At 46.0% G+C, this 27,769-nt stretch overlaps 1 protein-coding gene across 3 annotated transcripts in view; it reads right to left on the bottom strand.

Moving 5' to 3' along the window:
• Positions 1-27,769, bottom strand: part of ST18 (ST18 C2H2C-type zinc finger transcription factor) — a 372,885-nt gene that overhangs the window by 246,293 nt on the left and 98,823 nt on the right. For 2 of the 3 annotated variants that reach the window (XM_082362994.1, XM_082362995.1), the window contains one exon: positions 23-147. The exons of the other annotated variant lie outside the window; for it this stretch is intronic. The gene's annotated coding sequence lies outside the window, so the exon portion shown is untranslated. The remainder of the gene's footprint in view (positions 1-22; positions 148-27,769) is intronic. 3 annotated transcript variants of the gene reach the window in all.

Below are 27,769 nucleotides of genomic sequence, written 5' to 3'. Positions count from 1 at the left end.
TCACAGCATTTTCTTTTCTTACCTTTACCTGGAGAATCTCTGCCGATGTGTAGAGAGCTATCTTTTCCGGGATATATTCCAAAAGGCTCTTATGCTAGTTCTCGTAGGGTTTCTCCACGCGGCCCCATTCAGAGATGCTATTGCTTTCTACAGGAGAAAAAAAAAATGTGCACATGAAAATGATCATCACAGAATCACTGATTTTTAAATCAGATCTAAAGAAATGCCAAAGCCGTGGGAAGAGCACCTCGGGAAACTCCGTGAGGCATGGGTTTGGGGTGGTAGGTAGAAATCTGCTCTCCTCTTGTAGCTTTGTTAAAAGCTGCGTCTTCCAAGATGTAAAATAGTCACCACTGCCTCAGTAACGTTTCCTCCTTACCTCTAGTGCTCCAGGGAGGTCACAGTCTGTGAAAAACATCCTGCCCTTCTCCCCACAAAAAAGTTCCATGGAGTCAGAATGCAGAAGCTGCAACTTGCTAACTTTGCTCTGGGTTATTTACCACGCGCACAAAGAAAATGCTGTCCATTCAGAACTCATTTCAAAACTCTTTTCACGGAGAGCGGGCGAACAAGCGGGCTCATGTCCGAGCGCAGCCGCAGCCCCGGCGCCGCGTGGTACGGCCGCCGCCTCCTACAAGGACCTCTTGTGAGCGGGGCGCGGGCGCGGGCCGGGGAGGCGCCCTCTCGGCCCCGAGCCCCGCTCGTCCGCCCCGCACTCGGCGGGGGCGGCCCCCTGCCCGGCCCGCTCAGCGGCCCCCGGCCCCCGCGGCCTGGGTCCGGGGCCCGGCCTTGCCGCTGAGCGGCGGCCTGAGGGCAGCTTGTTTAAACCTCGTGCGCTTCCGTTCCTTTTGTTCCCCGATCCTCGTGGTGGCGCCCTTTTTGTTCGGTTCGAGGTGCAATCACGCCGAGCCTGGGCCGGAGGCCCGCGGGGTTCCTGGGAGCCTGGCCGCCGAGGCTCCGCCGCCCAGAGCCCCGCAGCGGTCCCCGCACGCCCGCCGCCGCGCGGACAGGCGCCCCAGGGGCTCCTTCTGGGCTCAGGACCCCGCCCGGGACCAGGAATACAAGAACGATTAGAGACAGCGGGACCGGGAGGCCGGGGACAGACTCCGGGCGCGCCCCGCGCAGCGTAGTGGGCCCCCTGCCTTCCAACCCCCGGCCCCGGCGAGGGCGCCTCTGCACGCCCCCTGCGCTCGCTGGGGAGGCGGCCCTGCGGAGCCCCCAGAACCCGTCCGGGACCGCACAGGAGCCGCAGACAGCTCTGGAGGCTGAGCAAGAGCGCAGAGCGCAGGGATGCTGGCTGCTGGGGCCGCGCCCGCCTGGGGTGGGCGGAGCGCGAATGAGCGTTCCCAGGCCCAGAGGTGTGCGTCCCTGGGGCCGGCAGGAGAAATCTGCCCAACGGGCCCCCCGGAGGGCGGGGGAGGCCCGGACAGGCAGAGGCTGGAGGGCGGCCACGGGATAGGCACGGCTGAGGAAGGCACGTCCGTCCGGGGGGACCTAGGAAGTGGGAGGCATCCCCCCGGGCCTCAAGGAGACCCGGAGAATGAGGACCCTTGCCGCCTGGAACTTCCAAAGACTCGGTGCTTTAGAAAGTCCACGGAGAGAGGGTTGGCTCAAACCGTCTGCCAGGGCAGGACCCGGGACACCAGCCGGCCGGCGGAGAAAGGGCTGGGGCTCTGACCTCTGAGGCCTCACACACACACACGCGGGCACACACACGCGCGCGCGCACACACACACTACAGCTGTGGCGGGGGCAGTGAAATGGGGAAGGCGCAGACGTGAGACAGCAGGACTCCCCAGCCCGGCTGCAAGCAGACAGGCCCCAGGAGGAGGGTGGGACGAAGTAAAGCTAAGACAAGGCCAGCATCTGGCCTGTGCATGGGACCCGACGTTTCAAGGGCTGAACTGAGAATATTTCTGTGACTCACAGTGGCCAGGAGGAGCTTTTGTATCACCTGAGAGCAAGCAGTAGAGCTGGGGGAGCTGCCACTTTTCACCCAGGGGTCAAGGATGTTGGTCCCAGTGAACAAAGTTGACAACAGTGGGGAAAAGTGCACCTTGTATTTTGCTTCCATCAAGGATTGTGTTTTTTCAACACACCAATTACTTAAGTGACGCATGATAAACTCCTCTGCCAGACCAGAAGCTCCAGGAATCGGGGACACTGTATTTTATGTTCCTTGAGGTTTCCCCAGAGGCTAACGCAGCACCTGGCCCGTGATAACCAACTATCTGCCCCACCTGTTCTTAGCTGGTTGTTTCACTTGAAGCCTTCCTGTTCATCTTGGTCTTTCTAGAGTAATCTAGATGCATCTAGTTTCTCACAAACCTTTTGATCACCTCTAAGACATTCTTACTAATAATTTTTTTTTCCTTTCTGTACTCGCCCCAGATGCTACCTCTCTCTGCTCCATCACTTTCAGAGAACCTCACATACCTAGAGCGTTATTCCACATACAGAAGGCCCGAGCTGAGTTTTGTGCAAGTTTTGATTGTCAGTAATCCCAAGAAGACCAATGAAAGAGCACCTCGGCAAGCTCACCTGAGAAGCTCAAGGCACATCAGAAAACCCACCAGCAATTTCTCTTGTGAGCTGCTTTTTCTAGATCCACATCAATTCTTTGTTTCCGGGGGGGGTGGGAAATGACACCAGAACTTTCTGTGACCTCCCTGTTCATCTACCTTCATGCCACCCCCTGTGCTGATGAATTCTTGAGAAGGGCCTTCCCTGCTACGTTCTCTTCTGGGTTGCAGAGAAGTTTGAGCATTTTGAGTGGCATAGAAGCAATTTCTCTTTGGCCAAAAGAGAAACTCGGGGGAAGAAAAAAAAAAAAAAAGGCCAGCCTATTTGCGAGCTTCCCAAACGGAGCAGGTCTGGGTACAGCAGATGCAGACTCAGTTTTGGAATTCACAATATGCCATTCATCCCTCACGAGACAACTGGACACAACATCTCCGAATGTTATTGCCGAACCAACCCGGGGAAATATGCTTGCTGCTTACCCAAAACAAACTCCAACAAAGGCCAACTTCTACTGCTGCAGATTTTCACATGGGAAGGTTTTCCCTACACATAATTTTGAACTCTTTTTTTCCTTTCTGAAGGGAAGATGTGTCATCCGGGAGCCTATTTGGAGAGGTGGGGTTCTTCCTTTATGGAATGTGGATCCAGAACAAAAACGGCTGTTGCCCAAGAAATTTCGGGAACAGCTAAGGCAAAGACCCTTCCTCAAATTGAGAATGGGTGGTGTGTGCGCCCTGGGGGGTAAGGGGTGTCAAAGATACGGGCATTCCAATACCCACCTTTGGGGCCAGGGAAACACTCATTATTCATTCCCTTTGGTACTGAAAACCTTCCATCCATTCCTTAAGGAATCCCCTTCACACTGTCCGCTTTCCTGTGTCTTTGCACACAGGAGCTAACTTCCAGGCCCAGAACTAGGTACACTTCACCAAAAAAGCCGAGGAATCTCCCCTGGGGCCACGTCCGGGGACACCATCTTTGGGGAGAAGCACCCATTAGGGCCTCCTTCCTGAAGGCAACCCCGGGAGTCTGCTGGTTCTGAGCTCTTCCCTGGCTCTCGCCTCTTTGTCTCCTTTGAGACAAAGGCCCAAATAAAGAGACCTGTCTGTCAGTCCAGAGGCAAATCCCAGTTGTTTGTCCATCAACTCTCCCCCCACTTCCAAAGCACACGGACAAAGCACGATATCACCAGCACCTAGGGTTTAGGGCTCTGTGCTCTGAGGAAGCTGAATTTGCAGTACTCCATCTACAGACCACACAGGTCCACTCACAAGAGCATTCTAGCAAGATGGCAGAGTCCAGACATCCTTCCACAAACGGTGCTGTGAAGATGTGAACTCCTGGCTGCTTCCAAGTGTTCATTAACGGATACAAGTGCCATTTTACTAAGTACTCATTTTTTTACACTATCCTTATAACCGTCATATAGCTGTGCTCTATTCAGAAATAACTGCTTCTTAGGGTTTCTAGTTTTGTTGGTTCTTTTTCTTTCTGGAATACGACATTTATTTGAATCGGAGGATTGAGCGGCAAAGGTTGGCCTAACGTTTAATCTCAAATTGAGGCTCCAGAAGGAGTAATATGACGAGGTGATAACCTAATAATTATTGGCAAGACGTCATTCTCTCCGAAGGACTGCACCCAAGCAAAATAGGGAGTGATTACTCATGCTCGGATCCCATCGCTCTAATTATCAGCTTTCTGAAGATGCCTTTTGGAGTCTGCAGGCAGCACTGGCAAAGACGAAAGGAAAAAGAAAACGCTCTCCTGGCAACTTGCAGGGTACAACCAGCGCTCCGGTGTCCACGGTCGGCAACAGCGCACAGGCCGGGTGGGTCAGGCTGGGTCACAGCCTCGAGGAGGGGAAGCCGGCCGGGCCTGTGGCCGCATGTCTCCGACACCATGAACCCAGGACCAGGGAGCCCACCGCTTCCGATTCTTTTTCCCTGAACCATGTGCCAGTTTTTTTAAATTATTCTTTGAGAAACCAGTGGGTGGGCACAGATGGGAAGTGGGAAGCTGCAAAGGGAAGAAGATGGTGTTGGAACGGAGCGCGGGGCCGCACGCCTCTGTGGGCGCATCCCCTGTGGCGCAGCCCCTGCGGGCAGACCGCGATGCGCCCCGATGCCGGCGCCGAGCACGAGACCGAGACACCCCCCCCCAACCCGCCTGACTATTTACCATCAACCCCACGGCCACTGCTCAGCACGTAGCCTACGGGCTGTGCTGTGCGCAAAGTAAATATTTTTAAAACACAACGGGTCAGAAAAAGTGATTAGGGCCGCTCTACAATGTTGTGAAAGCGTTATTGTTTCATCACCGTTTTATATGTGCAATGTGATGCCTTAAATCTTTCAAAAAGCCTCCTAACTTCCCGCCTCCCTCTGTGAAACCAAACTCTGCGCGGGGAAGCGAGTTTGCCTCGATGCATCCAGAAAGTGCAGCTGTTTCCTAACGAATCCCCCGCAAATGCCGTCGACCTTGAGAAAGTTAGGGCACATGGGAGGAAGGCTGGTGAAAGCAGGACTGGCCTGCTTCAGCGCTGGTGTCACAGCTTACAAGGGGCCACACTTGTCCACACGCGTGTCCTCTTCAGGGTCAGCCTGTGTCAGAGAGAAGTGTGGCCCTGGGCGGTATCTGCTCTTAGATGTTTGGGAGAAGACCCGCGGGGGAGGAGGGGACTTAGGAGGGAACCCCTTTCTCAGGCCCTCTGCTGGCTCGCAAAACCCAGGACCTCTCCCAGTGCAGGCTCACCTCCCTTGCAGTGAGGTGGGGAGGACTCAGGGGTCTCCCAAACCAGAGACAACGGTGTCCAGCCCACCGTCTTCCTTCCTCTTCAGGCCAGACCTGCTTCCAACTCCGTGCAGCGCGGCACCTCCGCACAGACCATACCAACACCGGAGGGGAACTCGGACCAGGGCCAGGACACTAAAATAAAAGCCCACTGTGCTGCAGCGGCTTGAGAAGACCTTAGGCGTCAGGGATTACTGTCACTGGCAGTCTTTAAGGTTTTGTGTGTTTTTTGGCTGTCCGGTATGGCACGTGGGATCTTAGTCACCCAGCCAGGGATGGAACCCACACCCCCAGCCTCGGAAGCACTGAGTCTCAACCACTGGACCACCAGGGAGGTCCCAATTTTTAAGTTTTTATGGCAGTAGAGCCTTTCCTTTAATGCCGAAGTGTGACCCCAAAACCTGCAAGATCCAGGTGGCTGTGATGAGCGGGGCTCCGGCTGCACTCTTGAGAGCGTGACTCTGGGCCTGACCGCAGCCCTGTTGGCTCCCCATGGGCCCTGCAACGGCCCCCCAGCCTCGGCTTCCCCGAGTGATAAATCCCCACTTCCCACGTAGCTTTGTCATGGGAATCGAATTAATTCGTGTAAAGTGCCTGCTACCCAGTAAATGAGTCTAGACATTTGTTGGATTACGAACATTAAGATTACAGGGTGTGGCGCCTGGAGTCCAGCGTGTGCCACCTCTCGCTCACCCTGCAGGCGCTCTAAATCCTCCCCCCGGCAAAGAGCCCTCGAGCTCGTGAACTCCAAGACCGCGCTTATTCGGGCTCCTTCTAGAACAGCCCAGAACCAAATACCGATTTCAGGTTTAGCATGCGTCGAACTAACGGATCTAGTGGGGCTGCTCAAAAACAGCGCTGAGTCCGAGGTAGCCTGGCTACCAACGGGTGGGTTTTGTGGGGCATCAGTCAGTCGATAACCCAGTGTTTACACAGCGTGTCCTGTGTGCCAGGCGACGCGGAGGGTTCTGGTAACTCCCTGGTGAGAAGGACGAGTTCCACCACTCTGAGCTTGCAGCCCAGTGGCCACAGCAGAAATGGAACAAGTAGGACGTGGAGGTGAATTTGGAAAAGAGAAGCGGAAGGTGCTGTGGATGGATCAGCGAGGGGATTCCGCCTGGTTCCGGGCAAGCGGGAAAGGCCTCCCCGGAGAACGGACGCTTAAGCTGAGCTGGCGGAGAGCAGTCAGAAGCCGCCAGGGCAGGGCTGGCCCTGACAAGAGGAGCTTGGGGGAGCAGGTGAAAGTCCGGGCACAGCGGGCGGCAGGGGTGGCAGCGAGGTCAAGAGCAAAGGCTGGACTCGTGGCAGCGCGGGGTCTCCTGGCTTCGGAGGCCGGGTTGCCTCACCTGTACGTCTGTTCCAAGTTCTCGCTAAGTGTTCCCTACAAGTACAGAACCACGGACCTCAGGGAATGTTTCCAGGGGAAGTTACACATGTGATTTATCAGTAACACAAGATCACAAACTCCTGTGTAGAAACCTGGGCTGGGCCTTCCCCTTCCCTTCCTGCATTTTGTGAATTTCTGCCTTTTGCTCCCAGAGAGGAGTCCCCCCTGTCCCCAGTCTACCACACCATTTTAATTTTTTAAAATGCATTAAAATTTTCAAAAATGGCTGTTTTTCTTTCCTTTTTCGTAAGATCTCTTGTTAATGAAGTTTTTTTAAAAGACTAATTCAGTCATCCTGGTGATGGATTAAGATTTTCATTCAAGATCTTAAAAATATGGCCAACACATGTAAAGCAAATATGTAATATTTTGAATTATAGTCAAAACCCGTAGATAGTTTAAGCTGATGGAGAAGCATTGCTAGAAAAGGCTTTTTACTTTGGTTCTCCGTCTGTCTTACTTATGTGTCGTAGCTCAGATCATTCACGTTGCCTTTGAAAGCAGTTGACAGCCCAGAGCTCCTGCCCCCTGACTCGGGTGCGATGAGAAAGCCTCACCACCCGCTCCGAGGGGCGTCCTGGGCCCTTTGCCACCAACTAGCCAGGTGAGCGGAGTCAGCTGAGCGACGTATCCGACTAACGGACCCCCTCTCAACTGAAGCAGAAAATCCAAACACCGACGCCCAAACCAAGCAAGCCCTAACGATTAGCCTGACTCAAAACAAAGCGTGTTCGTGGGCTCCAGGCCACGTGCCCACCACGGTCCTCCTGCGCACACGCTCTGCGCTCCAGCGGGGCTCGCCCGTGTCCCGGTCCACGTGGGCTCAGGAAAAGGGCTTCCTCGGCCCCGCTCCCCACCAGCACTCGGTAAAGCGGGAAGAATTACGCCTCAAGAGCCTCAGCTCCTAAGCCTCACGCCCGTCCGCCCCAGGTCACGGATGCTGGCTGATGTCTCCTCGTGCATTTAACTTCGTCCTCGCTGCAGAGGGAAGACAGGGGAGGGCGAACGGGAGGGGGTCTCCATGGAGCTGCGAGATCCTGGAAAAGGCCCTGGAAGCCCGGGGCACTCGGCACGGGACCCGTGGCAAAGGCATCAGCCAGGACTGGTCTGATCGGGTCCGCCTCGCGTGCGAGGCCCAGCACCGCCCTGTGCTTCCGCGTCCCAGGACCACCTCCAACCAGGAATCCAGGGATGCAGAGCCGAAGGCAGCCTCGTGCCTCTGGGCAAATTTTTGGAAGGAGACTGTTAGGAACTAGTGAAATTATTTTTGCTCATGGTGAAAAGAACGATGTGGTTTTTTAAAGAACTGTTTTAATGATAGGGTTAGCGTTTTTCCTAGATCACAAACGCGTGCACCTGTACGCTTAAGTACATTCACACAGACCCAAGGGCCACATAAAGTCGTGAGTGAGAACAGCAGCTGGTACACATTTTTTTTTTTTTTTTTACTATTCTCTCTCAAAAACATAGGTTCCATTATTTGTAGATAATAATGCGTGTTATTCATCTTCCCTCCAGAAAATTAAGAGAGTTAACTAAAATACGTGATTTATACAGCCATTCCTGAACAGGAAATAAGCGAGGCATTCACACGTAAGGAAAATAGAACCTTTAAAAATAGAATGAGGCACCGATACTTCTCGTTTGAAAGAACGTTTTAAAACCTCACTGTATCAACATACTGTCATAGGGTCTTTGAAGAGAAGTTCTGCATCTGATTTATCCATGTAAACCCACAGAACCTAGCAATATTACTTGGTGGGGATTGGTTAAATAAACGAATAAATTCCCCCCAAAAAGCCCCGCCCTGAGATAATGAAGCCCGTTAAACGCTGGAATCAGGGACAGAAGGAAGCAAGAGTTCAATTTTACAGAATAATTCTAGTCATCCTCCAATTTTCCTGGCCATAAAAGTTCCTGCAAATTTCTTGTGAAAAATGTCGATTCCGCCCCAATCTCCGACTCCCAGTAGATTTTGGTTCAACAAGTTGGTCCAGGGCCCAGGAATCTGCATTTTAACAAAGGCCCCGGGGATTTTGCACATAAATTGAGGAGCACGGCTTTGGCGGGTGTTGGACAATTCCTGGTGGGGTCTGACGGTGAAATCTGGGCCTGGACGGGATGGCCTGGGCTCAGCCCTCGGGCAGCCACTTAATAGCGCAGGCAGGGGGTGTCTTACCCTCCTCCCCACCCGGCCCCCATCACCGGGCTCACTTCCGGCAGGTGGAGGGGAGTGTCTGAAGTTGGATCTGGAGGCCAGGGGGATTGTTACTTTCCCTTCAGAAACCATCTTCTTTCACGTTTAGACCTGGTGTTTCTGCACCGTGTGGGATCTAGAAGCATCCAGAGCCTGCACATCCCTCCTGGTTTGTCTGTAGGGGGTTGTCCTTCCTGGGAAGCTCTCCTTTGTGCAGATGCCCCTTTACTTCTGAGCTTGCCTGTCCTGAGCTAAGGTGCATGTTCCCATCCCCCAAAAAAACACTCTGGACAAAAACATTCAAATGCTGGAATAATGTATGAAATTTTCTCAAATGCTTTTTGAGACAATGATTTTGGTGTGACAATACATTGGAAGCAGTCATTGTGGCTTATTCACCGAAGTGTCTTCAGTGCCGAGCTCATAGTGCTCTGGAGAGGTTCGAGGGATGAAGGAAGGAAGGAAGGAACGAAGGGATGGGATTTGCCTCCGTAATTATTACACACCGTGATGAGCCACGAGTAAACTGTGGGGTCTTCCCATCCTTTGGGGTCTGGGGAGCTACTGGACTTCCCTCTTTCCACTGTAGCAATTAGTATGTAATTTGCCTAAGTCCTTTTATTTAATAAAACCACATACAGTAGGAAAACTGTGCTTTATAACAACTTTTCTAAAGTGACCATAATCCTATAGAAAGAACACCTACCTCAAAACCATCATGAAAATAAAAGTCTCCAAACCTCTTGGGACTTCCCTGGTGGCACAGTGGTTAAGAATCCACCTGCCAACGCGGGGGACACAGGTTCGAGCCCTGGTCTGGGAAGATCCCACATGCCACGGAGCAACTAAGCCCGCGAGCCACAACTACTGAGCCCGCGAGCCACAACTACTGAAGCCCGCGCACCTAGAGCCTGTGCTCCGCAACAAGAGAAGCCACCGCGATGAGAAGCCCGCGCACCGCAACGAAGAGCAGCCCCCGCTCGCTGCAACTAGAGAAAGCCCGCGCGCAGCAACGAAGACCCAACGCAGCCAAAAAAAATGTCTCCAAACCTCTTGCTACAGCAGTCAAGTAAACTCCAGGTGTGTTAACTTTATTTTTTTTAATAATATGCTTTTTTTCTGGATTGAAGCACATATTTCTTTCAGAGGATCCAACTTTTACTGTATTTTTAAAAGAATAGTGGTTTGTATCACTAGAGGGAGACACAGTTTACCAAAAAGCTGTTATTACATTGAACTGAAAACTCTCTAGTTCTTAAGACTAAAACACCAAAAAGTAAAGCTGCTATGGATTGTAACAAATGTGCATCATTTTGTGAATTTAATAAGTTCTTACCTAGAATTATTGAACCAATAGGTCAATTTTTCCTTTCTCAAGTCATATGGAAACAGTGAAAAAAAGGTATGAAGTGGAAATTGCCAAACTTTAGTAAAATAGTAAAGTGCAAATATGGTGACATTGAAATACCAGAATTTTTCAACTCTCTCAGGACTAGTCCCCCTATAGTAAAAATTAGTATTCAAAGGCTCTGTACGTGTAAGGATCTGCCTCTGCAAACACTGAATGTTAATTAATCTAAATCTGTCTGCCAGGTAAAGAAGTCAAAGCCAAATTCTGTACTCACATCACCATGCAGAACGCAAGGCCCGACACCGAGCTCTTGCTGTAGAAGAAACAGGTCCGATTTCCAGTTCTTAACCAAACAAGCAACAAACATCATACGTGTGCGTGTGTGTGTGTGTGTGTGTGTGTGTGTGTGTGTGTATGCATATATGTTTGGGCTTATGTATAAATCACAGTTCAGGAAAATAAAGAAAACGTGATTAGTTTCTGGCAATTGGATGTATTTTGTTTAGCTTTGTTTTTTACTTGCAGGCAGCTTAATTCACTTACATTTCCTACCCGGCCCCTGAAGACTTTGTGTGTTTAATGTCTATTCCAAAATTTAGGGTTGGGAGGGATTCAGTATCTGTAAGAAAAGTTAACCTACAAAAGGCAACGTGCTTTAGTTAAGAAGTGAGAGCAACCTGAAGCCCACAGTCCCGGTGAACAACTGGTTTAAATCTTACAGTGAATTAACTAATTCTTACTAGAGTGGCCCCCTTTCCTTCTTTCCTCCTTTGGGACACTCTACTCCTGTCCCTTTCTCACCACTTTGTGTGTGTTTTTCTACTTTCCCGAGACCAATTCTATCCTCTTTCTCCAAATCTTTCTGTTTTCACCACCCCTTCTACATTTAATGAAAGATACTATTTTTACCGTAGTATTTGTTCTACTTATTGATACAACATCCTATTCCCTGTCGTCTATTTTTAAATCATATTGGTTAGGCATTTAATGTGCCACCTTTAAAAACTAACTTTATTTCCTCTTATGCATGTCACATCAATTGATTTTTCCTTTCTAACTCAATGATCTTCAACAAAAACAATCCCGCCCCTCCACGTCTTCTCTTCCAAACTCCTGTGATTATGCCTGACGTTCGGCCCTCCTATCCCTAGTAGCTGCAGTCAATGTTTTCCAGGCCACTGTGTTTCCAGAGAAACCCCAGAGAGAAATACAAGGGTCCGAGGAGAGGTGGTGACACAACTGCTCCCACGTCACAGCCACTGCCTTGACGGAGTGTCCCTGGGTACCTGGAATCCTTTGGGAAAGAACTGAGGATGCACAGCCCTGAAGCCAGCCCCAGAGAAACGCCGCGGTGTGAGTGTCGAACTTGGCAACGAAGCCGGCATCCCCAGCTCTGAGAGCACAGACACACCGGTGCCTAGAGCCAGGGGCAGCTGCTGGCACGGGAAGGAGGCGCCGGGGCTTTGCTGCCCCCCTACATCCATCCCCTCCACACTGCCCCGCACAGCGTAACCACAGCCTCGGACGGACGCGTGTCTTCCCAGAAGCCGTGGTTAGAAAGTCCGATTTGCCACGGCATCATTTGTGCAAGAATAATGCCATTCCCTTTAATGTTGTTCGCAGCCTGTCTCAGTTTGTGATCACCTAGCATAGAGAGAAAAAAGGCACCAAAAAGGACCTTCGGCGCTAATCACCGCGTAGGCTGAGCTCTGGTCCTTGCCTCCTTGGAAATAAACACCTTCCAGGGTGAGCCACTGCTGCCTGCTTCCTAAGCCGGCAGGGGCTGAGCTGTGGGAGGCATGGACTCCCCTTCCCGTGTTATTTCTCAGATATTTGAAACCTTCTGCTGTGACTGTAAAGCCCATGTCTGACAGCACTACTCTCTGCACGCCAGATCAGCATTTCATAAGGTCTGGCTAAAAAAGAAAATATAATCAATCGATCAATAAAAAATGACAAGTGCTAACATTTTAGAAAATGCTGAGATTACAAACTTCACCTGTGTATTAAAAACTCAGTTTATTTATAAAACTATGGTAGCCCAATATTAAAGGTTGCCCCTCCTTTATCAGCTTAATAGTGATGGTGTACTTTAGACAGGGCAAGAGAAGAATAATACATCTATTTAGGATGACTTCCCTTCTTCCCTGGGAAATACTCCAAATGAGATGTCAGAAGACAGCTGTTTTCTTCCAGATGTTTTCAGAGATCGCCAGTGCACATTTAGCCTGCGAGTTAAGCTGCAGACAGGGATTTAAAAACATAAAATAGCTCTTTCATGATGCATTTGAATTAATTTCTTTTAGCATTTAGAATAAAGGAAGAACAGATGGTGAAGACTTAGTTTAAAGTGAGAGCTATTAAAATAATCTTAGCTGGATAGAAGGTTTTCCAGAATAGGGATTCATGAACCATAAGACTTTAAGCAAAGTTTTCATGACCTGTATAGTAAGGGAATCTCTATCATTACAATTATACTCCGTATACTAACAGATATATGATAAATACACTCCAGATTTCCATATTATGTTAGAAAACTAAGAATGGTAAAATGTCACTGAGAGAGTAGCTGAAGAAATACTGATACAATTACACATTATTTTCTTCAAAATTTGACTCAGATTTTATAATGGTTCCAAGTTTGAAATCTCCAATTATTAGTCATCATTTATATGTAATTTGTATATGTCTTATATTCATAGATAGGAAAGTAACATATAAATTTAGCATAATAATGTTATTTACGACTTCTGTTTTTTTTTTTTTTTTTTCCAAAACTTATTTATTTGATTTATTTTTGGCTGTGTTGGGTCTTCGTTGCTGTGCACGGGCTTTCTCTAGTTGTGGCGAGCGGGGGCTACTCTTCGTTGCAGTGCGCGGGCTTCTCATTGCAGGGGCTTCTCTTGTTGCGGAGCACAGGCTCTAGGCGCGCGGGCTTCAGTAGTTGTGGTGCATGGGTTCTAGAGTGCAGGCTCAGTAGTTGTGGCCCACGGGCTTAGTACTCCGCCGCATGTGGGATCTTCCCAGACCAGGAGTTGAACCTGTGTTCCCTGCACTGGCAGACGGATTCTTAACCACTGTGCCACCAGGGAAGTTCCACGACTTCTGTATTTTAAACTACCTAGTTCCCTTCTTTACATGGCATTTTTTAGCAGAGGATGGTAGCCAATTTGCATAGTTTGCACTGATAAAGTGATTTCTACCTCCAGATACTGCTGAACAATTTCTTAAAACTCCATAGAAAACCATCGTTGTGTGTAGGTACATAATTTAACGTACATACATTCACGTATTACTATAATTCACACACCCGGGGTCTTGCTGAACGAGTAAGCCTGCAGCTGCTCAACTCCCATGGCTTAGTCCGTAATTTTGGATTCAAACAATGGCTATCATCTTATTGATAACTCCCAGCGAGAGACAACTGTCAGTGATGGTGATGGAGCCAGAGTTTGATGAAAGGGCTGGGTTGGCCCAGTGATAACAGCCGAGGCATAAAGTTTAAACCTCTTTATTGCATGGCTGACACCAATTACATATCAAGACAAATAACACCCTTCACTCGAACACCTGGTACCAAATGTGGCCACTTCAAATTTCTCCCTCCCGGGAGCCTGTAATCATTTGGGGACCGTTCGGACAATAGGCATTAATTGCCATCCTCGTGTTTGATAAGCTGGACCTCTCTGAAATGGAGCAAATCATTTTTTTAAATGCCTTGGTTTATTGAGCATGGTTTTTAATAGCACTTCCCTTAACTCATGCTTTGTACACATTTTTTTAAAAATGATGCCACAAGCCAAGGTAGAGACGATGCACGTAACAGACAGTTCATGCAAAATGCAGCGTGCTCTGTAATCACACCTGAACGTCCTGGGTACATCAAAAATAAGAGTGATTTTTCAAAGATGATAAAAATCACTCAAAACATGAGGAATTGCCACTTGGTACTGACATGGAGCGTTTGAACAGAACATTTTAAATTCGGGATTTCTGGAAGGAAGGGCCCAGGCATTTGTCTCCAGTTATATTTGACATAAATAACAGAACTCTGGGATCAGGCAGGCAGAGGTTGGACTCAGGTTTTGGGAGCCCATGCTCAGTGTTCTCGTCCATGAGACAGAGTTATAAGAGCACCTGTTACGAGTTAATAAGTATAAGGACCCTGGAGCTACCTCTGGGCCATAGGAACATCCAACCTGTATTTTTATTGTTAGGATTATGGGTATAAATCTGGCTCAGGTAACGGCTCTGCAAGTCTTTAACTAAGCACGTGACTCGTCTCTAATGAAGCACCAGGACAAACTCTGAAAGGATTGATTTCAAAGTCCTTTATTTATCAATCAAAGAGCTCCTTTGTGCCAGACCCTGGACTAAGCACCTATTTCTGTTCTCAACAGGCTTAGAGTCTAAATCCTTTTTAAGACGAGAAACTCAGTGCTATGGACTGAATGCTGTGTCGTCCCCCCTCAAAATTCATACATTAGAGCTGTAACCCCAATGTGACTGTATTTGTAGGTGGGGCCTTTGGAAAGTGATTAGGGTTAGATGAGGTCATGCGGGTGGGTCCTCGTGACGGGATTAACATCCTTATAAAAAGAGGGAGAGACAGAGGAAAATATCTTTCTCCATCTCTCACAAACCAAGGACTGACCATGTGAGGACAGAAGGAGAATATGGCACCTGCAAACCAGGAAGAGAGATCTCACCAGGCATTGAACCTGCCGGCACCTTGATGTTGGACTTCCGGCCTCCAGAACCAAGAGAAACAGATGTTTGCTTGTTTGTTTCCTGGTCCTTGTGTTTCGTTACAGCAGCCGGAGCTGACAAGTGTGCGCGGGGGTCACAGCCCCGTGACCCTGTGCTGAGAACAGCAGCAGCTGCGGGTGCCGTAGGGCCGGGAGCACAGGGGCAGAGGGCGTGGAGATGGGGAGGACAGGACAAGAGGGACGAGGGCAGCGCCACCGGAGAGCAGGAGGGCGCGTGGTCACCGGGAGGAGACCACACTGCTCTGCGTCCCCGCTGTTGTCAGTGCCGTGGCACAGTTGCTTCACTCCTTACTTTATGGATCAGGCCGGGGCTTACTAAACTGGGCTCCACCTTGCCTCCCAGATCTTTTCCTGCCAGCCAACCCCCATTCAGTTTCCCTCTTCCTTATCATTATGTCCTTATTTAGATCCTGGCTTGTCCAAGGTCTACCTGAAATGTCCTCAAGCTGGTGGAAGGGTTTAAATTTCATCCTAAGCAGCAATGCAAATAGGATGAGATAACCAGAGAAATCTAGACTGACGGCTTGGTCCTCCCTGAAAGCAGTATCAAAGCCAGAGTGACTTCTCCCGGTTACACCATGCTACGACTGTGCTAAAAGTTAAAGCTAAAGACACTGAAATTAAGAGTAAGGGAAAGTGCTGTCATATGGTATTTGTCTTTCCCTTTCTGACTTACTTCACTCAGTATGATAATCTCTAGGTCCATCCATGTAGCTGCAAAAGGCATTATTTTATTCTTTTCGGGCTGAGTAATATTCCATTGTATATAGACCTCATCTTTTTTTTTAAATTTATTTATGGCTGCGTTGGGTCTTCGTTGTTGCGTGCGGGCTTTCCCTAGTTGCGGCGAGCGGGGGCTACTCTTCGTTGTGGTGCGCGGGCTTCTTATCGCGGTGGCTTCTTTTGTTGCGGAGCACGGGCTCTAGGCACATGGGCCTCAGTAGTTGCGGCACGTGGGCTCAGTAGTTGTGGCTCACGGGCTTAGCTGCTCTGTGGCATGTGGGATCTTCTCAGACCAGGGCTTGAACCTACGTCCCCTGCATTGGCAGGCGGATTCTTAACCACTGCACCACCAGGGAAGTCCCTAGACCGCATCTTCTTTATTCATTCCTCTGTTGATGGACATTTAGGTCGTTTCCATGTCTTGGCTATTGTAAATAGTGCTGCTGTGAACGTTGGGGTGCACGTATCTTTTCAAATTAGGGTTTTCTCAGGATATATGCCCAGGAGTGGGATTGCTGGATCATACAGTAGTTCTATTTTTAGTTTTTTAGGGAACCTCCATACTGTTCTCCATAGCGGTTGTTTTATGAGGCTTCATTACACAGGCTGATTGACTAAACCACCGGTCACTGACAATTGATTCAACCTCCAGCCCCTCTCCACTCCTCAGAGGTCTGGGAGGGGGTGGGACTGAGAGTCTGACCCTCTGATCTGTGGTTGTTTCCCCTGACAACCAGCCCCATCCTTAGGGGGTTTCCAAGAGTCACCTCATTCCCATTAACTCAGCGGTGTTGGAAAGGGGCCTGTTATGAATAACAAGACACCCATTCTACCCTCGTGGTTCTGAAGCATTTTCAGGAACTAAAGACAAGAGACCAAATATTATTTTAAAAATACTCCCATTGCTCTTATTGTTTCCAAGGGTTTGGGAAGTTCTGTGCCAGGAAATGGACCAAGACCAAACATATATTTCTTATTATGAATCACAACCTCCCGGCCAGTGGTCCTCAGCGTGTGGCCCCCAGACCAGCAGCTTCAGTATCACCCGAACCTGTTAGGAATGCAAGGTGTCGGGCCCCACCCAGACCTGCTGGGTCTGAGCATCTGGCCATGGGGCCCAGCAGTCCGTGGTCCACCAAGCCCCCAGGTGACCCTGATGTGGGCTGAGCCTGGGGACCTCTGGTCTAGCGCTGAGGCCAGGGCTGCGTTACAGCTACCTGGGAGCTTTTGAAAGCAACCAGTGCTGGAGCTCGACTTCAGATGGACTGAGTTAGAACCGTTGAAAAGATTCTGGGGAGAGGCGCTAGTAGATTCGAGCTGTGGAGAAAGGGAAGGAAAGTATGTGTCCAACCCTTAGAGAAATGAAAAGCTCCAGTGTCGATGCTGAGAGACTCTAAGGTGGTGGTGTGCCGAGAAGAACTCCCATCTTCCCCATCCTTGGTCCCCACCACTGCCAACAGCTGGAACCCCAGCTCTCCTGATCCCGGCAGGTGAGACGATCCACAGACGGCCCCTCCCTGCCCAGTCGCTCTTGTTTCTCAGGACTCTGGGTCTTGATCTCAGAGCGCAGCCTAATTAATTTACGTGTTATTTTCTAAACACATCAGGAGTGAGCCTCTGTCTGTTTCTTTGCCTGTAATATGGAACTTACACGCCCAGCAAGGGTTTGTTTTGAGGTAAGAAGCAAGACAGAGATCAAGATTCGTTTTTCTCCAAGTATCTAGACAGTCAATGGACAAACACTCTCTTTCCCCCAGGGATTTCAAATGCCCTTTTTAACATCTTGATTCTGTCTTTGAATCTGCATCTATTTCTGGGTGTTCCGTTTTGCTCTGTGTACTGTTTATGTCCTCTGGCAGAAGCTATAAAACGACTTAGCTGCTATAGATCTCCAACCCCGTGACCCTGTGACACTACCCTTACTGAGGGTCTTTGGGACCTTTAATCAGAAATGTTCTTTAAATAATGCCTTTTGCAGCAGCACAGATGGACCTAGAGATTATCATACTAAGTGAAGTAAGTCAGACAAAGACAAATAAGATATCACATATATGTGGAATCTAAAAAAATAATACTAATGAACTTATTTACAAAACAGAAGAGACTCAAAGACACAGAAAACAAACTTATGGTTACCAAAGGAGAAGGGGGGAGGAATAAATTAGGGGTATGGGATTAGCAGATACACACTACTATATGTAAAATAGATAAACAATAAAGATTTACTGTATAGCACAGAGAACTATATTCAGTATCTTGTAATAATCTCTAATGGAAAAGAATATATATACATACCTACATATACATACATATATATATATATATATATATATATGTATGACTGAATCACTTTGCTGTACACCTGAAACTAACACAACATTGTAAATCAACTATACTTCAATTAGAAAGACAGAAAGAAATGGTATACATTTGGAGCCAGTAACCACTGTATGCTATTCCTTTTTACTGTTTTTCTAAATAAAATACACCTTTTAAAAAAAGAAACGTTCTTTACGTCAGGATTAACTAGAAAACCACTTGTGATCTCATTTGCTTCAACTCCAGCAAGTGTTGCTTTTGGAATCCCTTCTTTCCCACCTCTAGAGAGTAAACTAAAGGCAAAACTTGTATTTTGTTCTTTCCTGCACCCCCCATAGCATCCAGGCTCCGTGAGGACGCTCAGTGCCTCCCTGCTGAAAGGAAGACGGAAAAGCTCACAACAGAAGTGTCAGATTAAACGACACATTCTTCCCAAGGCATGACAGGCTGCCTGGATTATGGTTTTCTCAGGGTACATGCCCAGTAGAGAGTGAAGTAAGCCAGAAAAAGGAAACAAACATGGTATATTAACGCACGTATGTGGCATCTAGAAAACTGGTACAGATGAACCTAGTTCGAGGGCAGGAATAGAGATGTAGATGTAGAGAATGGATGTGTGGACACATGGGGGGAAGGGGAGGGTGGGACGAACTGGGAGATTAGGTTTGGCATAAATACACTACCATGTGTAAAATAGATAGCTAGTGGGAACCTGCTGTATAGCACAGGGAGATCAGCTCGGTGCTCTGTGGTGACCTAGATGGGTGAGATGCGGGGGTGGGAGGGAGGGAGGTCCAAGAGGGAGGGGATATAAGTATACATAGAGCTGCTTCACTTTGTTGTACAGCAGAAACTAACACAACGTTGTAAAGCAACTATACTCCAATAAAACAAGCAAAACAAAACAAACAAAAACACAGGCTGCCTGGGATGAAAGTCAACCTCGTTGGGAATTCAAAGAAGCCGGCTCGCAGAGCGAAGCCGTCACTAGAGGGTGCGGGTCAGGGTTATCCTATCACATTGGAGCACTGCTTGATCCACGGCTGTTCCTGATGTTCTGCCAGAAACCGTCACTAGAAATATCATCTTTCACTTACGTGTTATGCACGAGTCACACACACACACACACACCCTGCCATTTCTGCTGCTGGAGTAGCCAGTTTCAATGACTGCAACATACTCAACATAAAGATAAACTTGAAATCTAGCAAAATACACCACTCCATCTCTCTTCAGGGTCAAACTGGGTGAGTACACATTGCTATAACCTGAGCTGCCCATGAAGGAGCTTCTGCACAAGCAATAGAAGGAGTCGAGCTCCTCACCTGGACCCGGGTGATAGGAACGAAAAGGCTCTTTTCTCTCATGGCCAAAAGAGTCCCCAGGGCGGGACACTGGGCATCACAAAGTACATACTGGGGCCTCAGTATTATTTCCCACTGAACCCTTCTTGAGAAGTCTGCAAGTGCAAGAGAATTTCCAGCTCCCAATAATTCCAGGGTGTCCGTGGACACCAGAGTGTCCGTGACTGCGATCTCTGCCCAGTTCAATATGGTGGGCCCGGCACACTAGCCTCTGAGCACCTGAGATGCGCGCCAAACTCAGATGTGCGGTAAATGTAAACCATGCACTGGATTTCACAGATGTGGCGTGAATAAGAAAAGAAGGTAAAATAACTTGCTAATAAATGTTATGTTGATTAGATGTTGAAATGTTAATATGTTAGATATACTGAGTTCAATAACGTATATAAAATTTTTACCTTTTTCTTTTTTTAACGTAGCTACTAAAAAATTTTTAATTCCATATGTAGCTTGTAGCTGTGGCTGAAATTGTATATTGGGTAATGCTCACCAGTATGGCTGTCCATACAGCCTTAATATGTAAATCAGATGATCAGATACGAAGCATATAACTTCCTCTTCTGGCCATGACTAACGGGGATCAGATTTGCCCTTCCACCTTAAACAGCTAGAAAACCACACAAACGCATGAAATAACAAGTTTGGGGCGTGGGCCCTGGGTACGCAGGACGGAACACTAAATGCAGCACAAACGGAGGCACTTTCTAAGACACAGCCCAGGATCTGAGGGTTTGGCTTTGTGGAGAAGACACAGATCTGGGTCCTGACATGCAAGGCAGGTGGTCGGCTGCACTCAGGAAAGGAGAGAGCCCCTAAGAGCTGCAGACTGAAATAAACTCCCCTCGAATCCTCAGCTGATTGCTGGTCTGTGCATGCCTGAGAGGAAAGCTCTCAGGAAAACATTGCCTTAAAAATGGGACTAAATGAGCTCAAGACAAAAGGCTGTTCTAGACCCTCCCTAAAGCATAAAAGCAAGCCTTGAAAGCATCCAACTTGCTACAAGGAACTGCATTCCAGAAGAAACTCCAACACTATTTAAAGAAATACAACATGATCTGGTCCCCAATATCATTCACAGTGATCAATAATGGCCAACATCTAATCATAATTTACAAGGCAAACCCACAGCTAATGCATACTCAACAGTGAACATCTGAAAGCTTTTCCTCTAAGACCAGGAATAAGACAAGGATGCCAACTCTCACCATTTCTATTCAGCATGGTACTGGAAGTCTTAGCCACAGCAGTTAGGCAAGAAAAAGAAATAAAAGGCATTGAAATCAGAAAGGAAGACGTAAAATTGTCTCTTTTTGCTGATGACATGATTTTGTATATAGAAAATCCTAAAGACTCCACTAAAAAAAAAAAAAAAACTGTTAGAACTAATAAATGAATTCAATAAAGCTGCAAATTACAAATTCAACATATAAAAATCAGTCACATTTCTAAAGACTAAGAAGGAACTGTCCAAAAAAAGAAATTAAGAAAACAATCCCATTTACAAAAGTATTAAAAGGAATAAAATACTTAGGAATAGATTCAACCAAGGAGGTGAAAGATTTGTACACTGAAAGCTATAAATCATTGGTGAAAGAAATTTCCATAAATGGATATTCATGTTTATGAACTGGAAGAATTAATATCATTAAGATGTCCACGCTACCCAAAGTGAAGTGCAAATTCAATGCAATCCCTATCAAAATTCCAATGGCATTTTCCACAGAAATAGAAAAAATCCTAAAATTTGTATGGAACCACAAAGACCCTAAATAGCTGAAACAATCTCAAGCAAGAAGAACAAAGTTATAGGTATCACACTTTCTAATTTCAAGATATATTACAAAGCTATCTAAACAGTAATCTAAACAGTATGGTATAGGTATAAAAAAGGACACAAAGAACAATGGAACAGAATAGAGAGCCCAAATACATACTACATATTATATTAGTTGACATATATAGTCAACTAATGTTTGACAAAAGTGTCAATACACAATGAGGAAAGGAGAGTCTCTTCAATAAATGGTGCTGGGAAAACTGGATATTCACATGCAAAAGAATGAAATTAGACCCTTATGCACAAAAATCAACTCAAAATAAAAGATTTAAATGTAAGATCTGAAACTGTAAAACCTCTAGAAAAAAAAATAGGGAAAATCTCCTTGAAATTTGTCTTGTCAGTGATTTTTTGGATTTAAAACCAAAAGTACAGGCAACAAAAGCAAAAATAAACAAGTGGGACTACACCGGATTAAAAGGTTTCTGCCCAGCAAAGGAAACAATCAACAGAGTGAGTAGACAACACACAGAATGGGAGAAAATATTTGCAAATCATATATGCGATAAGGGGTTAATATCCAAAACATGTAGGGAACTCATACAACTCAATAGCAAAAATAAATAACCTGATTTTAAAATGGGCAAATGATCATTTTTTCCAAAGAAAACATACAAATGGTCAACGGGTACATGAAAAGATGCTCAGCATCACTAATCAGCAGGGAAATGCAAAGCAAAACCACAATGAGATGTCACCTCTCACCTGTCAGAATTACTACTATTGAAAAACAAGAGATAAAAGTCTTGGCGAGGATGTGAAGAAAGGGAACCCTTGTGCACTGTCGGTGGGAATGTAAATTGGTGCAGCCGCTATGGAAAACAGTGTGAAGCTTCCGCAAAAAATTAAAAAATAGAACTATCATATGATCCAGCAATTCCACTTCTTGTTCTATAGTCAAAGGAAATGAAATGAAATCAGTATCTCAAAGAGATATGTACACCCCCATGTTCATTGCAGCATTATCCACAGCACTCAAGATAAGGAAACAACCTAAGTGTCCAACAAGGAATGAATGGATTAAAAAAAAAAGTGATATATATACATACACAATGGAATCTTATTCAGCCTTAAAAAGAAGGAAATCCTGCCATTTGCGACAACATGGATGAACCTGGAAGACATTATGATAAGTGAAATAAGCCAGACACAGAAAGAAAAATTCTGATCTCATTTATTTGTGGAATCTAAAAATCTTGAACCCACAGTAACAGAGAGTAAATGCTGGTTACCAGAGGCTGGGGTGGGGGAAATGGGGAGATGTTGGTCAAAGGGTACATTCAGTTGTAAGATGAATAATTCTGGAGACCTAATGTACAGCCCTGGTGACTGTAGTTAATAAAATACTATACAGTTGAAAGCAGCTAAAAGAGTAGATCCCAAGTGTTCTCACCACAGGAAACAAGGTAACTATGTGAGGCGATGGATACATTAACTAGCTTGATTGTGGTGATCATCGCACCATGTATACGTATGTCAAAACATCACATTGTACACCTTAAATATACACAGTCACACTTCAGGGAAGCTGGGAAAAAATGTACCAGGCATAAAAGGAACAGGGAAAAGTGATCCATTACTAAGAGATAAATTAATTAAGAAGAACAGATTCAGAAATGTCGGAGATGATGGGTTTAGCAGATAGGAACACTGAAATAACTATTTTAAATGTTTCTTATATTCAAGAATCTAGAGGGAAACAGGAGCATAATTTAGCGAGAAAAGGAAGATATAAAGAAGACCCATGCAGAATTTCTGGTGATCAAAAAACACCACATCTGAAATGAAAAATACATTGGGTGAATATAAAGGATACTACTGTGATAATTCCTCAGTGTATCATTCTAACCACGAAATATAAGTCATTGGACCATCTTTGTTCATAAACACTAAAGCTCTCCAGTGTCTCCACAAACAAAAAAAGCACAATGTTAATGGTACTTTTAGGCTGGACCGTCCGAGCCATCCCTCTGCCAGGAACCCTAGTTTCCCTCCAGGTTCACGGACATGGATACTACGGAATATTGAGACACACTTGCCTACGCGTGTCAGAATCCACGAATTTAATTAAAGTTATGATGTGAACAAAGAGTGCCCATTAGACAAGAAAAATTTGGTCTTGGCAAGTGATATTTGCATCAATTTGCTTAATTAGATCAGTACTTTTAAAACAATTTGTAAAGCATCGGATTAAAGGCCTGGATTTCAAAGGATTTAGCAGAAGCCACAATCATGGTTTCAAACAAATCATCTGCAAGAAATTGGAGGCTGAAAATAGCAATTAGCAGCCCACAGAAAAAAAATTTAATGGAGACCGTTTCTATCAATTGAATAACCATGTCTAACATGGCTTGGCTTGAATCGCGGGTAACTTAACCTTCACCAAATTTCTCAAAGTGGAAGCAAACTGCCCCTCTTGTTGATTTCAAATAAAAATTAATCCCAGGTGCAAAAATATGGTGTCATTTTGGCTTTGAGGGGAAAGCAACAAAGGAGGCAGGGCTGGCAAAGCTCCGTCCTCGCTGGGCTTCTCATCCTCACACTGTAAAAAAGTCCACGCAGCCCTCTATGTACGGGGTCAGTCAGAGCCACTGACTCAAGACATCTACTTGCAGTTAAAGTTATAATTCAAAAGCCCATTGAAAATGTAGTTTATTAAATAGCTTAATCCGTAACCTTGACCATTCCTCTTCCTAAAAGAGAAAAGAAATATTTGAGGGGAAAGTAATTTTGTGGAGGAGGTGATTTTTTTAAATTTTACTGGAAAATAAAGACTATTCTCTGGTTTATGCCAAAACTTGTTTCAGAGGCTTTCAGAGGACGGAGGGGCCGCCTCACTGTCATCAAGCAGCTTCCTACCTGACGTCCCTCTAATCCATCCTTCAGGGTTTTCCTGACTCACTGATAACCGTTATTCAAAAGACCCTGAGATCCTCCCAAATCCTGAAGTCTCTTCGGACTCAGAGAAAGAGTGAAAGGGTTCAGTAAGTCTAATGCATCTCCGTTTAAAAAAATAACGTGCATGTCCCTATTTTTTCCTACTGCTCTCCCCTCACTCACTGCCTCACAGATAATAGATCCAAAGAGTAGTCATTATAGACACTGACACAGAAGTTCTCTTCCTACAAGTGTCAAGTGCAAAACCGATGAACTATTAATATAATGAGGAACCTTAAATCAAAACTGAAACCAACTTATGTCTCCCAAGATGAGGACGGGACTTAGACCCTGCAGACGCCCACCACTTTCCAGAGCTATGAAGCTGTTCTTGGGGCACATTCTTTATGCTCAAAGAATGTCTCTTTAGGATGTCTCTTTAGGATAAAAGCCCTGTGTGGGTTCCTGCTGGTGTTTGGGGGGAGGGACGGGGGACACAGAGTCATCTTGTTCACCGTTGGTTCCCTGTGAGCAGCCCCGGCCCGAGGCTGCTCTGTAGCCGTTGGTCTCATAAGGACCCACAGGATATGTATGTACTGTGAGTCACTTTGAAGACAATTTTCCAGGCAAATGAATATGAGGTGCAATAAAGACATAGACGTAGAGAATGGACTTGAGGACACAGGGAGGGGGAAGGGTAAGCTGGGATGAAGTGAGAGAGTGGCATGGACATATATACACTACCAAACGTAAAACAGATTGCTAGTGGGAAGCAGCCGCATAGCACAGGGAGATCAGCTTGGTGCTTTGTGACCACCTAGAGGGGTGGGATAGGGAGGGCGGGAGGGAGACACAAGAGGGAGGGGATACGGGGATATATGTATACGTATAACTGATTCATTTTGTTATACAGCAGAAACTAACACACCATTGTAAAGCAATTATACTCCAATAAAGATGTTAAAAAAAATGAGGTGCATATATTAACTGCATCGAAATATCAAGCAGGAAAAGGCATTTAAGACCATATTTTCAAATACATCTATATTTTGCATCTTGGCTGAATATGTTTACTTGAATAATTGACAGGCATTTTTTAACTGAATAAGCCCAATTCCCACTCCTGAATCACACACCCCATCCCCTCAATCTGCTCCCCCAGTATTCCCTGTTCCAGGAAATGCAATTCCATTATTCCAAACCTTCCCTGTCATCCTTGTTTTGTCTCCCCTTAAACCTCAATCCGAGGCATCAGCAAACACTGTCGGGTTTTATTTTTTTATTATTTTTTTTATTATTTATTTATTTGGCTGTGCTAGGTCTTCATTGCTGCGCGCGGGCTTTCTCTAGTTGAGGCAAGCGGGGGCTACTCTTCCTTGCAGTGTGCAGGCTTCTCATTGCGGTGGCTTCTCTTGTTGCAGAGCACCGGCTCTAGGCGCGTGGGCTCAGTAGTTGTGGCACGTGGGCTCAGTAGTTGTGGCGCATGGGTTTAGTTGATCTGCGGCATGTGGGATCTTCCCAGACCAGGGCTCGAACCCGTGTCCCCTGCATTGGCAGGCAGATTCTTAACCACTGCGCCACCAGGGAAGCCCTGTCTTGTCATTTCTTAGAGACCCTTCCTGCTATCTCATCCTGCTGTCCCAGAAGAAAACACCATTAATCTTCAAACACCTGCCTCCTGGTTTGATTACGTTTCAAGACATCAGAGGCAGGAACTGCTTGGCGATCAGAAACTATTCTGTCTGCTACACCAGGAGTCCCCAAATCAAGGGGGATGTTATGTTTTATTAGTAGACGCAGAGGCACTCACCTTAGGAAACGATCTCCATTCCCTCAAGGATTGTGAGCAGGTTACGTTTCCTATTATCTCCATGTATAGACCAGAAGAGTGGGCAGCGCCCCTGAAATCACTGTTTCTGAAATTCTGCTGAATGACCACCACTTCCTTCCCTTCCCCAGGCTTGTTCCCATTGTCTGGGTCTAGTTCCTCCAGTGGTCACTGTTTGAACGTGCAATAATCTACGTTTAAGCTCCATTTCTTGACTTTCCAGCATTAGATTCACTGTGAAAAATCACTAGTTTTGCATATTACAGTTCCTCCACCTCCTCTCCCACCCCTCCCTAACTTTGATTAAATAAACCATTATTTTATGTTCTTGTTTCTTTTAAATAGTTGTATGCTTAATTCTGTTCTTTGATTAATGAGCTTTAAAGACTGACTTTTGTCTCACCTTTTTTTGTGGGCCCTTATTCATTCCTATACATTTTAGAATCAGTTTTCCCAGTGTCCTCAAATATCTGCCGGGATTTTATTTGAAACTGAATTGAATATATAATTTGGAAAAATTTACGTTTTTATCATTATTAGTTATCCTATCCATGAGTATACTATAAATCTTTTTCGAGTCTCTCTAAAATGCTTTTAAACAGTTTTTAATTTCCCCCCTAAAGGTATGGCTCATTCTTTACTAGGTAATCTTCTACACACACTGCAGTTGTATTGCTATTTGTATTGAAAACATCTCAGTCATTCTTCTAGATGATCAAGAGTGGTGTGTATGATCACGAATGATTTTCGTGGGTTCGCTTACGTCTGGAAATCTGGCTGAATTTTTTTCTTGATTTTTCGAAGTAGATCAAGTTAGCAGCAAATAAGGACCATTTTCTCACTTCCGTCCAATCTTTTTATAGCTTATTTCTTTTCTTGGCCCAAATGTCTGGGAATTTGTTAAATGGTAACAGTAATAAAAAGGAGGATAAGAAGGGGAAAAAAGGAAGAGGAACAGAGAAGGAGAAGAAGAAAGAAGAGTTCAGGTTATTTTCCAGACACTAATCTCAGCACTTTATTGAAATTAATGAGCTTGGTCTTCTGAACCTTGTGATGAAGGTACTACTGTGCTTCCCATTTTAAAGGAGAAGAAAATGAGATGCAGAGATTTAGGGAAATTGCCCCAGGTCTGGAGCTAGCAAGTCCCCTCTCTGGGGACAGAAGACATTGTTATTTTGCTTCCAACATTGAGGAGTCCTTGGACTTTTAAATTAAGGGTGATCTCTTGTGTATTTGAATGTTCTTGTGTAGATTTTTTAAAAATCTTTACTTCAGGAATATCTCCAGAATTCTCTTTTGCTCCCCATCATTCAGTGAGTGTCCAAATATTTTTTAGTTATTATTTTTCATGCCATTGTATTTATCTGTCCTTCGTGACCACAACTGTTTTGTCAAAAGTATCAAATTCTCTTGATCTATATAAGTGATTCTCATTTCTAAGATTTTCTTTTTAAGTTCCAGTTCTTTTCTGAACTCTGCCAGCTCATTTCACATTTTCTTCCACTGTTTTTCATCTCGTCTTGTTAAATAAGGACAAACTATAATTTTTCTATATTGTGGAGAAATATCAAGTATCCACACTTTAGCAGTTTTCTTTCATATGTGTTCTTGAAATGGTTTTTGCTTTGTAAATTTCTGCTTTTTTTTTTTTTCCTTTTGGTATCTAGGTCCCAGGCTAGGTTTTGGTCCAATTTTTGTTCATAGCTTATGGTATCCATTACTCTTAGCCAAGCTATTTGCTTTGAGAGGGAAAAAAAGGGCGTGATCTCAGGGGGCAGGAAGCCTCAGTTAGAGGGTCTGC

Source organism: Balaenoptera borealis (genome assembly GCF_965194805.1).
Source record: "Balaenoptera borealis genome assembly, chromosome: 17".
NCBI lineage: Eukaryota > Metazoa > Chordata > Mammalia > Artiodactyla > Balaenopteridae > Balaenoptera > Balaenoptera borealis.
The sequence above is the reverse complement of the archived record's forward strand: the minus strand, read 5'-3'. Positions and strand labels throughout refer to the sequence as shown.